Source organism: Trachurus trachurus, assembly GCF_905171665.1.
Source record: "Trachurus trachurus genome assembly, chromosome: 6".
Lineage (NCBI taxonomy): Eukaryota > Metazoa > Chordata > Actinopteri > Carangiformes > Carangidae > Trachurus > Trachurus trachurus.
This window is the reverse complement of record NC_139897.1, coordinates 10,584,068-10,601,052: the sequence shown is the minus strand read 5'-3', so window position 1 is coordinate 10,601,052 and position 16,985 is coordinate 10,584,068. Positions and strand designations below refer to the sequence as shown.

At 41.8% G+C, this 16,985-nt stretch overlaps 1 protein-coding gene across 4 annotated transcripts in view; it reads left to right on the top strand.

Moving 5' to 3' along the window:
* LOC310986941 (pleckstrin homology domain-containing family A member 5-like) overlaps positions 1-16,985 on the top strand; it is an 85,628-nt gene that overhangs the window by 5,732 nt on the left and 62,911 nt on the right. Inside the window, exon 1 of one of the 4 annotated variants that reach the window (XM_083973063.1) lies at positions 10,488-10,534. The exons of the other annotated variants lie outside the window; for them this stretch is intronic. The gene's annotated coding sequence lies outside the window, so the exon portion shown is untranslated. Of the gene's footprint in view, positions 1-10,487; positions 10,535-16,985 lie in introns of those variants that run through there. 4 annotated transcript variants of the gene reach the window in all.

The window sequence follows — 16,985 nt, the reverse complement described above, 5'->3', positions numbered from 1 at the left end:
TATTTTCTACAGCCTCCCAAAGTAAGATATCTGCTTTTTTATTTGAGACACAAAAACGTATTTTGATGAGACTTTGCCATCTGGCAGATATGTGATTTCCATTTTATCTCTCGAGCACATAATCCTCTACTTTTTAATTTGAGCCTCATCTTAAACAAGACAGGGGGACATGGTTTGGGCAATTTAACGTGTGGTTTGTCAAAGTTTTTGTCTGTCACTTTCTGTTAATGAGGATTTTCCACCTTTGAAGACCTTTTAGAGGTGTTTGTCGGGATAAATGGGGTGAAGTCAGTTTGGCTGGTGCAGAAGGAGAGTGATGACCCTAATTATGAGCTGGATGCAGGAAGTGCTCACAGCAATTATATGTATAAAATAGACAGGTGCAGGTCTCCTGCCAGTTCTCTATCTCTGTTCGTTATTTTTGTCTCATTAATTCTGGCTGGGAAAGGAGGGGAAAACCTCACTGTAGAAATCAGGGCTAATTGCAGTGGTTACACAATGCGATGGCTGACATCTTGTTTTGAGGGCTAATGAGTGAGTAATAAGTACAGTAAGCTTCAAACAGCTGACCCTCATAGTGCTATAGGCCAAAAGTTGAGGTTGATTGCTCTCCAGTTATTAATGTTTCATTTGATGACATTTTGTGGTCCTTTGAGGGCAATTTTCTGCTTCCAAGTGCTCATCAGTATAAAGTGCAACATAAAATATAAATATTGTACCAGTCTGCTCTGGAACCAACACTTTCATTAGGCCGCTCACTTCTACTGCTGCATAATTCATCACTCACAACAGAGGAAAGCATGTCAAATGAAATTTGGCCAATTATGGCAAAAATCTCTCCAGTGGATCTCTGTTTAGCTGTAGGTTCATTTTCTGCTTTGAAGGCCCACACTGTGGCTCACTGTATGTGCATTTAAAAGCTGGAGTTACAGGGTCACTCTCATGTTGATCAATATTCAATTGTGGTAATTGTCACTCAAAGCAAAAATAATCAAATCCTCTTTTTGGATGGCTCTGTGTTTTTTTTTTTTTTTTTTTTATAACCTGTTAAAGCCTTTGTCTGTCAGAATGGCTAATGAGGTGAAAGCTATTCAGAAACCTAATATTTCATGTGACGAATATTGTTATCCTTCTTGTTTAAAAGATGCAAACGTTTCTGATTCAAATTTCATGATGGTGCTATTCCCTAAAATCAGCTGCTCAACGTTTTGCAATTGCTACATAGCCAATATTAGTATTGACAGATGTTTACTTAACACTCTTGCCAAGAGCTTGAGCCATCATTGTGTAGTACAAAAGGATTGCTTTTCACCACTGGAGGCAGCTCTCAGTGAGTCAGTGAAAGAAGTTTCTTTTAGACTGGCAAGTAGATGGCTGTTATGTTAATGTTGATGTTGGCTATAGCACATGTTAATGTTGATGTTGGCTATAGCACAATCAAAACTTCAAAATAGCTCCTTCAACTAGATACTGTGGTGAAAACACCAATGTATGTACTGCTTCTCTGTGTGTGTGAACGCCTATAATGGAGAAAGAGCACTATGCGGAGATGAATGAATGGAACGATATTACGTTGGTCGAGCCAAAAGCCGAAAAATCTATTTGTGGCAGACGTGATTTCTTTGTGGCGGGCCGCCATGAATAAATTAATGTATTCACTGTAAACACTGACCCTGACCTCACCCTATATCAGCAGGAATTAGCTCCAGCTCCCCAACGACTTTGCATCTGTGTGGATGGATGGGTGGATATTGGTTTCACAGACAACATAACTTCAAATATTTTGACAAAAAACATATTCATTAAATGGTTGTTTCTAATTAACTGTCAAACCATTAACAGACAAGAGAATTTGGACCAATTAATGCTATCAATTTAACAGTTAACATATCCTTGGACAGTAGTACCCTCTGTGACAGTCTGCGACTAACCCCACAGCATGTTGCTACTTCTGAATAAAAACCAAGACAAGATGTCCTATTCATGCTGAAGACTATGGGTAGACCTGGCCTTTTATTTTGTGATTTATTGCCAGTCTGACTGTGAGCAGTAGTCCAGCTGTTCACAGCAAAAAAAGCACATTTCTCCATGCTGGTCAAAAAGTGATTCTGCCTCTCTGCTCTTTTTTAATCGCATGTGACTTTTATAATAACCATGAATTTATAACTTGTGTACAGTACAGTATTCTTCGACAAGTTGGGCATCATCATTTCAGCTGTAACAGTGGAGTTGAAAGGACCATCTACGTGTGACATGATCTGCCTGGAGGGGTTTCTTTCCTGTGTGTGCATGCTTGTGTGTGTGTCTGTATGTGTGTATGTGTGTACGCTTTTTCTTTCTGTTAAGACTCTCTGGATTGTTTCAGCACACTTACAGTACGTTGTTTTTTAATGGGTTATAATGTGGTATGTTAAAGGTTAAAGGTAGAGTCTGGAATTTTGTTCGTAGCAGTTTGTAAACAAAACATTGAGACTCTGCCCCTCCTCTCGGGCTCAACTGTGTAGCCTCCTGCCCCTGCCAGCAGCAGTTGTCAGGACCGCAAAGGAAAGGAAATACAGTCCAAGTGACGCGCTGGAGCCGTGGACCGATAGCCGACCGTCACCAACAACGGGAGCCTCCAGTGTTTTGTTTTTATACCGCTGTGGTGAGTTGGCGGCGGATGCTAACCACTACCGTTAGCCAAAGTTAGCTAGCTCACGACAACGGCCCTCATACTTGTTACCATCAAGGGGGCAGTTGTCGGTCTGAGAAGTGAAGCTCACTTCCGCATTCAAAAAACTGCAATCCCCTCGGCTGTCGCTGGGGGCTGGCTCCAGGAGGGAGCAACTCCAATTGAGCCCCATGTTAAAATAGCCGATTTTACAGCTTAAAAAAACATATTTACAGCCTGGTACATTTTATTTTTTTGGTCTCAATCGATAGTTTCTACCCCCGCACACACTCTGAGGGGGGTGAATTTTTTTAAAACTCTACCGTTTTACTATTATTAGGTTTAAAGTTCTGGCCAATTAGGGAGCAGAACCGTTGAGTGACAGGTCCGGCGACCGCTGTTACGAGGCCAGTGGGCGGGCTCTCGGCCGGCCAACGGCCGCACCGCTCCAAATATGGCAAGTAGAATCCAACATGGCGCGGTTCAAACCCCCGTAGTAGCGGCACAAAACAGACTCCTCCAAACCGATGGGTGACGTCACGGACGCTACGTCCATTCTTTTTACAGTCTATGGTTACCATTCGAGGCTTTAGTTGTTGGTGACGTTCGGGTATCGGTCCGCAGCTCCAGCGCTTCACTCAGTCTGTATTTATTTTTCTTTGCGGTCCTGACTACTAAGCTGCTGCTGAGAGAGAGAGAGAGACATGCTAAGAGACAGCTAGTGCGGCTAGCAGCCCTGAGCCCCCCTACTCTGCTGCACGTAGCTTCACCTGAGCTCTGTCATTGGCTGGAGAGAAAACACAGACTCTCTCGCTCTCCATCCAGAAACGTCCACGTGCACAACAAAACAAAGCAAAAGACCAAAATATAGGCAGGGGGAGGGGGCGCTGCAGACACAGCCACCACCACACAGGACTAGAAGCCCATAGGTGATGATTAAAGCAGAACTATGCAAGTCGGCCGGAAATAGCTCGCTCCTTCGTTGGTTTCTCTTTTTTCCCTCTCTGGGGCTCCCCCACAGTTCTGGGAGGCACATGTCACTGTCGTAAAAAAAAAAACTCGCTGCCACCACCTCCTCCACCCCTCCCACCCCCTACACGTGCTTGTGTTTACTGCTGAAGGTAGAGAGCGGTGTTTGCTAAGCCCTGCTAACACGGAGCTAATGCTAACACGGAGCTAACGCTAACACGGCGCTAACGCTAATATGGAGCTAACGCTAATACGGCCACACACAGACAAAGACACAAAGACACAGACATACACACACATGAATAAAGGTTCCAAAACGCGAAGGCGTGTGTGTGTGTGTGTCATGATGTATTACATTATCTTATAAAAGATCCATGGTGTGTGTGTGTCCGTGTTAGCATTAGCTCCGTGTTAGCCACAAGCCGAACTTCTAAACATTTCATGTTTCCATGGTTTCCTCCGACTTTCCGAACTCAAACCAATCACGATTCATGACATGCATGACGTCATTTGCGTTCTTATCTCGTACTGCCGTAAGGCAGTTTCTCGCGATAGTTCTATCCATTAATGAGATTTGGGACACCGAGACGGAGGACTGATCTTGCAAGTGCGGTTTTCAGCCAGTGGGGGGGGGGTGAGCGCATTGGCCTAGACCCCATTCACCTCATAATAGGTCACTCAACCATCACAGTGACTCTGAGCCACAATAATTACAGCCGAAATCCTGCATAGTTCTGCTTTAAGACGGATTTCATTTGTATAAGTCTAGTGTTTATTTTTGGGCAAAAAACTCCAGGCCCAACCTTTAATGGCTGAAAAAAGAAAACTGAACATTTCTAATCTAAAATGGTTAAAAATATCAATACATTTTCTTTTGACCGTTTTCTCTGAAAAAGTACAGCTCTTTTTTTTTTTACATACATTTTTTTTTTTTTTTTACATAATGTTGCTTTAAACTTGTAGTGACTCTCCTACCACTTTAACACATGAAGATGTTTTTCTGACCACTTGGCGACCTTAAGAGTACAGTAAGACACTCTCTTTTTAAAAGCTATGTTGTTTTCTTTTGTCAGCCTTTGTGGCTTGGAGCCTGGGCAGGTAGTGCACAGTAGGTTTTTCAAGGTTTTTTTTCTTTTGTACTGAACACAATGCTTTGCGAGGAGTGAAACTGACCAAAAACTTTCGAAACTGAAGTTTGAAAGATGGTAAAACACTCCATCGGGGAGACCTGTAGAGTCAGGTGATAGCTCTCTCAGTTCTCTACTTCCACATTGCTCACACAAAAATTGTCACAGCCACTTGAAAGAAACAGTGCAAGAATACAATTGTTGGCCATATTACATAATCAGACGATAAAGACGCGAGAGTTAATGTCTGCCTTTGTGGATTTGCACTGACTCTCTGTGTACTTTTTTTGGGCTGATGAAGGGCATTGGTGCTTGAAATGTCACTGGGTTTTTGGTGCAGTAAACAAGTGGAAATTGGAGCCCTGCAGTGTGTACACTGTTCCTTAGTTTTATATATAGATAGTATACTATATCTTCACCTGGAATGTAGTAAAAATTGATTGCTGAAGTCTTGATCTTTCAAGGCAAAGGGCAATGGGAGGCACTTGTGTCCTCCATAAAGTCAGACAAACAGTTACAACAGACTAAAAGCTCTCCTTTTCTATTCAGAGAATAATCCATGTTTCTGTGAGCCTCCTTATATCAGACCTGATTACATAACCCTAAAGGTCTAGACACAGTAGTGAGAGTGTGAGAGAGGGGACCAATTGTTTGGACCTGAAATAAGAGAGCACAATTTTGGCCTCCATGTTCAGACTAATTAAACTGATAAACATTTGGCTTTATCATATTAGCCTCAGCTCTGATACACTGAATCAAAAGCTCATAGTCAAAAGAAGACTGTCACCAGTCACCAGTGTATTTCATTCATGCTGTGACTAACTACTCTGCTGCTGAAACATGATTGCAGCTGCAGGCAAAAGCATCGTCACCACACTATTAACCTTTCGTGAATCCTCCGTTACAACGCCATTCTCTCCGTTTGTTTATGGCATGGACCTAGAAAAAGTATTTTTCTGATTAGCTGGCGGGTGTTGTATATTGGGAACCCTGGGGGATGATTCCAGTTAAATGTTAAGGCATTGTTTTAAATCAGAGTGTATGGTATATTAAAGGGATAGTTCAACATTTTGTCAAATTGGCCCATTGCCATAATCCCTATAGTTTCAGGAGTAGGTTCGTTACCTTTAATTGTTGTTCCAAGCTATTTTTAGAACGGCAGAGCAGAGCCGCAAGCTGCTAATGGGATTTCTTGGTTTCCCTCGTCAAACTCGTCAAATACACAATCCAACAACTCCAAAACCTACTCCTAAAACTGTAGGGATGATGACAATGAGCCAATTTGCCAAAATGTTGAACTATCTCTTTAAACTTTGATTATCTGCCAGGTCCACCAGTGGCTCCATTCACACATGTGTTGTTTCATTTTGTGCAGCCACATAAACCCCCCACCCCCAAAATGGTATTGTGTAAGATGCAAAAAAGGTGCACAAAACTACAACCATTTTGTTTTATGGAATTTTTCAGTCATAAAAATCCAACAATGCAATCAGCATAAACATCACATGTGTGGAACAAGTGGGAACCAAGTGCACTAAATAGACCTGAAATTTGTTATTATTTTAAAATTCATTAAATTAAATTACATTTTCATTCTGAGCACCAGTTTACTCTCATTGCTGAAACTAAACAAATGGAACATGAACCTTATTAACCTTGTTTTATGCTGGGTTCCTGGGGCCTCACTCACATTTTTTGTTTTTCACGTTTTCTTTTTATAAAATCAGTAGCAACAGTTCATTTTCACACCCAGACGTCTCAGGCTCTGTTTTCCACAGTGTGTGTGTGTATTCTGGCTGGGAGCAACTTGAGTACTTCAAGAGATTTATTGTTAGGGCAACAAGTAGAGCCAGTTTCTTTCATTTGTTTTGCTGGAGCCACAGTATATCCCAGCACACACAGGCTGTCACACAAAGACCGATGACCACATTCACACTTCTTGGGCAAATCAGTTTCCAATTCTCCAAACCTACATGTCATGCATGTTGGAGGGAACTCGAGCACCCGTAGAGAATCCATTTTCACAGGGACAACATGCTGGACTGACTTGAAAACATGAATGATAGATGGATGTCATGCTAAACTTCACCTTCACCACATCGTAACTACACACTGTTTTCATGCGAAAGGAGTGATATAACTGTTTGTTTCTTAACGTTTCCATACACATGGCTAATATTAACAATGCTCACACTGGGGACAATGCCTTATTCAAACTGCAAATCTCTGAGTGAGTGTTTACTCACCTCCTTGGCAGAGAGAGACTGTGATGGCTGTGGCTGCTGACTCACAAAGTCTGTCAGTGCTCATGCAGCTCACTTGTGTGCGCAAGTTGATTTAGGAGGGAAACCAGTGGATCTGGATCTGCTGTACATCATGCTTGTCTGTGACTCTATAACTCTCTATTGTGAAACTGGGAGCTGAGTAGAAGACAGGCAGGCAGACAGGCAGTGAACTAGGCAGGCACTCTTTGAGCCGCTCTCAGGCGTTTCGATCTCTGTGGGGGTCCCTGCCATCTGGCAGCCACTGGAAGAAAAGTGTGTGTATGTTTGGATGCTGCTCTGCGTGTGAACATATGTGTAAAAAGCTCCTGTGATGTCGGTTCCTGCCCCAGGTGCTGGTTAAGACTTGAGTTTCTCAGTGAAAATCCACATCAATCCATGTTAGCCTCTGCTTTTGTTCATGGCATTCTTGGCTTCCTATCTCAGAGTTTTGTAAAGCATTTTGTTATCTACAAATTGTGTGCACAGAAAGTTGTTTCTCTCTTTATCTTTATCTCTTTATATGGGGAGGGATTATTTTCTCAACAATGGAAATCAGAGGCAAGGCTTCTTTTATTAGTATCGAGAGACTTTCTTACTGGTCCTGATTTCCTTAGCAAGAAGATGATGGCTTTTTAAGTGTAATATATGACAAACTTGTTTTTGACATTTTTCATTTCTGTTTTACAACTTGTTCCTTATCTGATCAAATTGTCTTTAATTGAAACTGAATGCAATGATTAGTGTCTCTAATTAAAGAGAGTATGTGTTAGATCCTCAGTATACAACATGTTGATTGAATGTGGGCCTAAAGTATGTCTTGGGTTTAGGGGAACGTGTGGCGTCAGTAATTCCTTGGTCCTAAAGCCTCTTAGTTGTGTGGTGTCTTTGATTTAATGCTGAGAGAGATGCTGAAGTTGAGTAATCCCTGCAGTAATCTGCAATGAGCCGTCTTTTGCTGATGTTGTGCCAGGTTGAATCTGGGGGCAGCTGCCTTCATCGGTCATGTTGTTGGTTTACTATTATTCCACACATTATTGGGTCTATATATAAGAATTTGATATACCAGCCTCATTCCAATTTTTAGAGAACGAATCAGATTTCTCATAATTTATATTTCTTTAGGAACAACTTAAAAGTCTTGCTCTGCATTCTGCAGGCTGTGCAGTCCACTATTTTTTATCCCTATAGTTGGAAAAGCAGAGAGGAATATAAAGTTGGAGGGGCGCAAGCGAGAACGATTTAGCAGCATCTGATCTCAGGCCATGTGTTGAAGTTCAGGATCCTGGCAGTTCTCTGCGCTCTTCTGATGTCAAATGTTCAAAATACCCTTCCAGACTCACTAACTGCCTCTGAGGGGGCTGTTTAGTTGAGAAAGTTAATATTGCTTGAAGTTGAAACTCCCATTACAACCATTACAGAGAGCGTCCTGTGGTAGAGAAACTCCGTCAGTGTGGTTGAATTGCTCATGGCGAGATGCTGTGGAAACAAAACAAGGCCTGATCGGCACATGTGCAGGTGGAAAGCAACTTTCATTATAGCTGATGATGGATTCCCTTTAGTTTCTATCTGTTTGTGGTTTTGGTGATAGCTATCTTTTAAGCTCTCGAAATGGTACAGCTGCCATATCGCACCATGACAAAGCAAATACCCCCTCTCCCTATCTCTTTCTTCCTCTCTCTGTTTCGCTTGTCTGTCTACCTCAGTCCAGTGGACAGCGCACGGCCCAGTTGTTTTCCAGATGGTCCGCGATGATTAGGGAGCTTTTGGAAGCCGTCACTCTGCTCAAATGCTCTACAGCTGTGAGCTCTTGGAGCACCACGTCAAAATGTCCACAGAGGGCCCTGGAACAGCATACTGTTTCCTGAAACCAATTGTTACAAATTCAGCCCTTTGAATTCATCTTCATCCACATCCAAACAGGCAGTCAGTAGTCCCTCCACCCCTTCCCACCCCCACCCCTTCAACTGCTAAACAGAAAGGGAAACCAAACCTCTGTTTTCATGGAGATCACATTCATGAACCAGATCCAGTAAAAATATTGCGGTGTTACTCCTTTTTTACACTCTTCCAAAAAAGATTGAATAAAGGCTGATTTGGTATTACTGATGTACCGGTCGCTGCCAAGTTTTCAATTTAGTAGCAGTAGAGGAGGGATTAATATTGTACCCTCCTGGTTCTGTGGCTTTGGCTTACTCTCTCCCTCCTCTCTCCTGGCAACAGCTGCACTGTCTGTTCTCCCTGCAGACCTCGCATGTCCTTTGCAGTCTTCATACATACAGTATATAGTGTATGGTATCAGCAGGACATTGTTTCTCTCTGTGATTCTTTTAGTTTTTAATCCTTTTATAATTCTTTTCTGTAACTCTTGAGCTCAGCGACAGCGAAGATGCTTTTTGCCCTATCTGTGTAAGCCTTTGATGTTTTCTCTCGTTCACTAGAACCAAATAGTGAGTTTGTTTTGATATTTCAGTGTAGACCTGATGGCCCATACATTATCTCTAATGGTTTAATAAGTTATGAGAGGGAGAGTTTAGACGCACTGAGTGGCTCGTTTTCTCTCTAGTCCACAACTGGTACTGGTCCTTATGCAGTATCATAACTGTATGAAGCACTTCCAAAGCTATTCCCAACAAACATCAACCTGAAGGGAAACTGCTTTTTACAGCTACTTACCGGGCCTCTCGTACGTCTGTGTGCATTCATTTTACTGTGAGTCCCATCATGACTTGAGTGCACTGTAAATTCTGCTGCTAGGTGGGCCACTTGACAGATATAAATAGCACTCAGGTCATCACGACTGCCTCAAATAGCACTATGTTCTCTGAGGTGTATTAGTTCTATTAGAACCATCAGATTAGACAGAGAGCAGTGATACTCAAAGTTTCATCCTGACAGAATCTGTGTGGTAGGCACAGTGAGTTACTTGTAGGGGATTTGGCTATGATACTGTGGACTGGGAGGGACTCGTAGACACTGACAGTGATTGGATAATACACTGCATTTATTGCTCAACTGCGGGGTAGTGAGTCTTCTGCTGTCAGGGTCCTCTCCCACGCTCTGTCCTCGGATCCGGCCGTCCCTGCCTAAACAAATATTTGAACTCCCTGCCAATTCTCTCATTGAATAATGTATACCTTCTGTGATTGATATTGTACATTTGTGTTTCTCACAAGCTTTAATGGCATCGCTGGAGTTACCAGAAGAGGAATGTGCCTCGCTGTGTTTGGAGTCACAGAAAACATAGAGAAATTTGTTGTCCCCCTTTTACAAATGAACAGGAGTGCTTTGCGAGGCAAACACAGAACCCTGGAAAAAACAAACAGCTAAATGTGCATCCCTTGATCTAAATTAGTGCCTTGGAGGCACTGTTTGCTTCCTGCTTCCCGGAGTTCTCGCCGTCTGTTTGAGATCAGGTGATTCACAGATAGTTGAAGAGAATAGCACAGTTGGATACTGTACACGACCTTGAGATGATAAGATAAAATGTTGATATAGAAAGGCATCGTCAAGGCCTAACAAACATGGTGAGTGCATTTCCTACCTCAGAATACATTTGCAAACCCTTTGTTATAAACTTTTTAAAACCTGTCTCATTTACGGCGTGTTACCATTTACACTCTTCACAGACATCTGTGTCGCTTCAGTCTGTGTGTGTGCGTCCTTGTGCACGTGGAGACAAAAGTCGAGATACAAACAATAAGTGGACCTACTGTACCACTTCACGCTGTCGGTTGTGGTTAAAATATCCATAGATTACCTTTATAGGACACATGTAATGAAATCGATGTGTTTCTGATTTCACAGTGCGTATCGGCTCCATGCAGCCTGCCCTCAGCTTCAGTTAGGAGTGTGAGAGTATGTGAGAGATAAAGCCAGAGCAGAGCGAGCGGATGGGGGGCTTCATAACTGTAGTAATGGTCGCACCTCGTAGTGATCAATCAGTCTAATCAGCTGTCAGGCCTCTGCAGTATGTTTCTGCAGCAGCAGGAGGAACCTCTTTGGAAGTCAAGCGTCTGGTTGAAATATCAGCACTACTTACTCAAGGATAAATGCAGCCTTGCCACCTCTGTGCTGCTATTCACAAACGGATGTGTACAGTATACAGACATTCCTCCTCCACTCTGGTTGAGAGGGAGCCCACTGTTTTCCAGGCTAAGACCTCTGCTGGTGGTTAAGATAAACACACTCTCCACTTCGACTGGGATGCAGTGATTGCTACGTTTTCTGTCTCTGCGCTTCTTATCGGAGGCAGCACGATTTAGCAGGTTGTTTCTTGCCTGTGTGACAACTTTATTACCGCCTGCCACTCGGCTGATGACGGTCCCTATCAAGTGTGTGGGTAGGTGGGTGGTATGATGTGAGTCTGGGGGGGAAGTATAAATGTCACAGTGGCAGAGAGATGACCTGTGATAGGAACTTGACAATGCTTTTTTTTTGTTCAATTAATGAATTTGTTGATCACAATGTGCCTATTCTGATTGATTTAAAGCATTGATACCAGAATTAGATTTTTGCAGGTTTTCAAATATGTCAGTCTGTTGCTTTTTTTTTTTTATAGGTTAGGCACTGTTGCTGAGATACTGTAAACCAAGAGGTTTGACAGGTTCTAGATGAGCAGTATCTTTGTAATCAGTACATTTATTTGAATGAGAATCAGAATTATAAGAGGACGTTGTTTTGTTGTAGTTGTGTCAGGACAAAAAAGGAAGGGAAAAGTAGAAATGAAATAGAAAAATCTGATTTGAAAGCAGCAGAGAGGTATCGAAAAAACACCTGAAACTCTGTGTTTGACACTTGTGTCAGGGGTTTCTATAGGTTAGTGGGAATGGACATTGCTGTATAAATGTTCAGGATGCTGCTGTATACTTGTCCCTGTTTGAATGAACATTTTAAAAAAAAAGGAAAAAAGAAAGCACGTTAGGTTGTTATACACAACCGATACCATTTTCCTGACATAAATTTTCCTGCATCACATTATTGAACAGCGCCAGTCTTGTGAATCTTCAGTTTAACTACCCAGAATAAAATACAAGATGTCATCTTTGATTTCCTTTGGCTCAGTTTTGTATAACAGTGATGCCCCTCTCTCTCAAAGAAAAACTTCCAATCCTTGTCTAGGAAGCTTTCATGTTTCTTCTGAGTATTTTTAGTCCTCAACACACTTGATGTGCACGATTTCGAGGAGTTTTCAGTTCTGAAACGCTTGGAAAAACACCGGCTTTGGTCCTTGACAGTACAGACAAAAATCTCAACTTTATCAAATCTAAAAGAAATTTCTGTGCAGTGATTTGGAACAATGCATTAGTGGACTGTAAGATCCTCTGAGCTGTTAGATTTGCCCCTCTGCCTATTTGTTTTCATTGTTTATGTATGGAGGAGGGAGGCTCATTAGTCATTCAGTGTGACAGAGTAAATGTGTACACAAGAAGTGTGCTCTTTGCCAAGAACTAAAGCACAGCTGAAGCTGGCTCTCTGCCAGACTTAAAATTGGCTTTACCTTCAGTTGAAATGGCACTGTTCTTAAAAACATGTTTATTTGTTTTATCAAGAAGCCCAGCGAGAACAGTGCTGACAGGAACTATTGTAATGTAGGCTGGTTCTTCAAGTCTCCAGCATAATCTTTAAATATTGCAAAACTGTAGATACTGTAGATAGATAGATCTGTTTTTATTATTATTATTATTATTGGCGAACGGCTAGTCTGAGTATCATGGTGGTATTCAAGTGTGGCTTTTAGCTTTCACACTACCCCGTGAAAAATGGAAAAAGGACAGGCGGATCCTTTAAAAAGAAGCTGCAAGAGCTTAAATGAATTCCTCTCTCTGGTAAAAGAGGTCTGTAGTGGTTATAACAGGTGTTCAGTAAAAGCTTTGATCATTTTTTGAATAGAAACTGGTAAGTGACTGGCAGTCAGAGGCTTGGATGGGCATGAAACTCTTTCAGGTGAATCATCAATACAAAAGATGAGCAGCTGTGTTGGAAAGTGATTGAAAGTCAAATCTGGTACACATGAAAACCTAAGAAGAGTATGAAAACAGCATTTTGATCAAGTGCATCATCTGTTGTCCTCGATGAAAGCTGGAATTCTGCTGCTTTTGTCACCAGCAGCTCCTGGTTGAATCATTTTTGAAAAATGGGGCAATTTTGGATGAATGCTGCAGTGTAGCATAGAAAAGAAAAAAAGCGCCTGGCCTGATGTGTCAGCGCAGATTCAGTGCATTTCATAAACAACACACAGTACAACAAGCAAGAAGATGTGTTTTATAAAAAAAAAAAAAAAAGGAAGCTCGACCCGACCTGACCTGACCTGATCTGACCCGAGTCATTTGTATTTTCGCCTCGGACCAACACATTGAGAACTCTCAGTACAGTAAGTGACGGAATAGGTCCACCAGAAAGGGGTTCGTATGTATATCGCCACCAAGTGTTGAGGAGGCGGGCATGTGTCCATCAACTATTCGATTTTCCCAGTTGCATACAAACTGGGACAGGGACAGAACTCTGATGAGCATAGCTTGACTTAGCTGTGCATGTAAACACACTGACTGAGAGGCTTATTTGTTTCTGTAGTGGAGCTAGCCGTTCACTAAACAGACCAGTTGGCATGCTCAACCAAATTTTAACTGTGGGCAAGATGATCTACGGTGCAGACATTAATATCTCTGTGCTCCGGTGTTCGTCTTTCTTGTTATCCTCATGATAACCGTGCACCTGAAACCTGTTGAGTCAAACCTGCAGGGAGGCACTTTGGTGCTGTCTGCTCCGGGCTGTTTTCAGCTTTCAGCTTGAGCAACAATTCCAAAAGCTCTACAGTTACAGCATTGCACCGTTTCTCTGGAAGCATGAACTGGTATGTGGGTAAAGCCCAGCAGCCATATCAAGCCAGGAGGTTGTTGGTTATGTTCCAGCAATGTTAACAGAGTCATCCTTGTAATGAGGTACTAATGGAGTCATGTCGAGAGCTTTCCTCAGGGAGAGATGAGAGAGGTATGTGTGTGTGTCTGGCCAGCTTTTCATTCTTATACTCCCACATCTCATTTCAACACTGCACACAGTTTTTAAAACTGACAAAATAAATCTCATAAATCTCTAGGTATTAATGAGTGTTGCTTGTCCTCAGTTGCTCTTGATAATTGTGCATTAGTTATGAACTTCAACCCAAAATATGAATCGGAGACATATTCCCTCCTTCCAGACGATCGAAAACAGGAGCTTTTGGGTTTTTATTTTCATTCATCAACGCAACGACTGTGTGGCCTGATGTGACCTCACTGCTTGAGATTAGTGTGTCTTTTGAGAGGAGAGCAGCAGTGTTTTGTTGACAAATGCAGCACTATTAGCGCTTGCATTAGCGTGTTTGTCAGCGGAGAGGTCACAGCCAGGCAGAAAGCATGTGGAGCAACAGAGGGACAGACATGAGGCCTAATATCAAATCAGATTTTCTCTCACAAACTCGTCAGTGTTCATGTTTTGCAGTGTTGACAAATGTCCAGCCAGGAGTTTTTAAATCAGTGACGTGCCACAAGCGATATTGGATATATATCTCCTGTCACAAGGAGTATCACAGTGCAGCGTGGTCTGGTAGTGCCTTGTTGATAGACTGCAGTAGGGGGGACGGTGTCGTTTTGTTTGGCATCGAGGCAGTGAATGTTTCTAGTGATGTTTGTTAGCATTTGCACAATGTTGCCTCTGCAAACTTAATTTCTCCTTATAGGTTTTCTTTTGTTGTGACCTAACAAGATCTGACAGCTCTGTTTACTCCAAGTGTTGAGAAATTATTTTAGGAAGTGTTCTGTTTTGTTTCATAAAGGACATTTAAAGTTGCCCCTGGTACTTATGTGAAAATGGTTGTCTTTTTTTCCTCCACTCTTTTAATGCATCACAGCTACCTTCCTGTTTTACAGTAAGGCTTGGTGATACAGATAGGGTGGAAATCAAACAGTCCTAAGGGAAGAAGCTCTGTCTGCAGAATTTGTCTCTTTTCCATCTCACTCTTTTCAAGGACACTAATGTAGTAATAATAGTCACTGCTATGACAGATGTTTTAGTCTTTCTATATTACCTTATATAGAAGTTTTGTGAAGATGATTTTTCAGGTGTCTATGCTAAATCCTGTAATGTGTGTTTTGTATACAGGAAGGCTTGTGTCATTGTTCTTTAAGGTATAGTGGCAGCAAGGGCTTCTCTGGCTCTACTCTCATCAAATGTGTTGAAATGAATAGTGAATGTTTAAGGAGAAAGTCATATTTAGGATGGGTTTCAATATAGTTTTTTTTCCCGTGCAATCATCTTCACTACAAAAAAAGTATTGACGTCCTCAGTTTTTTTCCTGCAAGACATGTTTGAGAAACAGAAAGCTATTACCTCAGCCATTGTCTCCTGTCTGAAGTCTGACCCACGGTTCTCGTATAATAGCTGCAGTGGCAGAGGAAGAAAAAAAAGCAATACATAAAGTACAGTATGTACATTGTTCGTGCCTGTTTGCAGTATGTGTCAACTTTTCATTTAACCAGGTTCTTTGTGTTGAATCTATTCAAAATGAAGTGGTTATATTCAAAGGGAACTGTGTGTGGCTGTTTGCCAATACACATACACAATTTTCATCACTGAAATGTGTGTATTGTGAAACAAAAAGATAGCATCCCAGCTACCTCTGTCTTCTTGGGCTGTAAAGAAGAAACCCTAACACCACAGACTACAGTAGATAGGCATTTTGTTTTTGACACACTGGCAAAATGACTTTAGGTCTTCGTTCTTTCTCTATTCTGATTTGAATGTACAGCAAATTAAGACTGCACAGCTGAGGCATAAAGAGCAGGTGCAGTGTTTGTGATTATTCTGTGACTGCTATCTCCCACTGAAATGATATTGTTTTAATAATGATAATAATAATAATAATAATAATAATAACAATTCTTCATTTCTATAGCACATTCCACAGATTGGAGTCACAAAGTGCCTTCCCCATTATTTTGTAAAACAAGCAGATTGTGATGGTGCCTGAGGGGTTTATGTGATAGTCAGTGGTATTGAGACGTGATTCTTCATGTCTGACTGTGGGGTTAAAAACAGCAACGCCTGACTCACAAGTTAGCATTTGTGGTGACCTCCTTGTGTCGACCAGTCTTTGGTAACAAGACCAGAGATGGAAGCTGCCAAAGAGTATAGCTTGCATCACTTTTCATGTTCAGTTTAGTGGCTCTGCTGGACTCTGGAGTTGAACAGCTGATTCACTCTCTATTGAGCAACTTGCAGTGATTCAGGCATGTGGGAAAGGATGGCCCCTTTTAGTTTTAGTTTCCCTTTTTTTGGAGGTTTGGAGAGCAGATGACTGAAGGGAGTCCTGGGGGCAGACCTGTGACACAGTCAAGAGACCAGTCGTTGAAACTGACCTGTGTGGCACTTGGGGAAGCCCTATAGCCTATACACACTTCTCTGAGGAGCCTTAAAGAGAAACAGTGTTGTAACACTGTGACTGCACCTGAAGTGGAGAGTAAATGGAAAGATGCATTGATGTTATTTGGAGATCTGAATGAAAGCACATCTTTAACAATGCCTGGGTGTAGTCTGTAGGAGACTAGTGTCTGATTGTCTCGGTGACATATACTGTTATTTTATTTCCCCCCAGCACAGCCATTAATAGAATGAGCTGCTCGTCCATGTGTGCGGCACAGAGATGAAAGACACTTTGATCTGAATTATTTTGAGGTTCCCTCATTTGATTGAAGTTATTTTCATAAATTAAATGTAGACTATCCTTTGATCAAGGTTTAGTTTCTGTCATTGTCTGATTGAGTTTTAAACATTTGTCTGCTTGATCTAAAAAATCTCTGCCTCTCTGATTCAGCTCTCTGGTTCAAAATACATGAAAGTGAGTCTATATGAAAATAAGACTTCACCTTTTTAACAATCCATCTGGGTATTGCCTGTAGTGCTTATCTTATTATTGTAAATACCACCGTACATCTTCTGTCA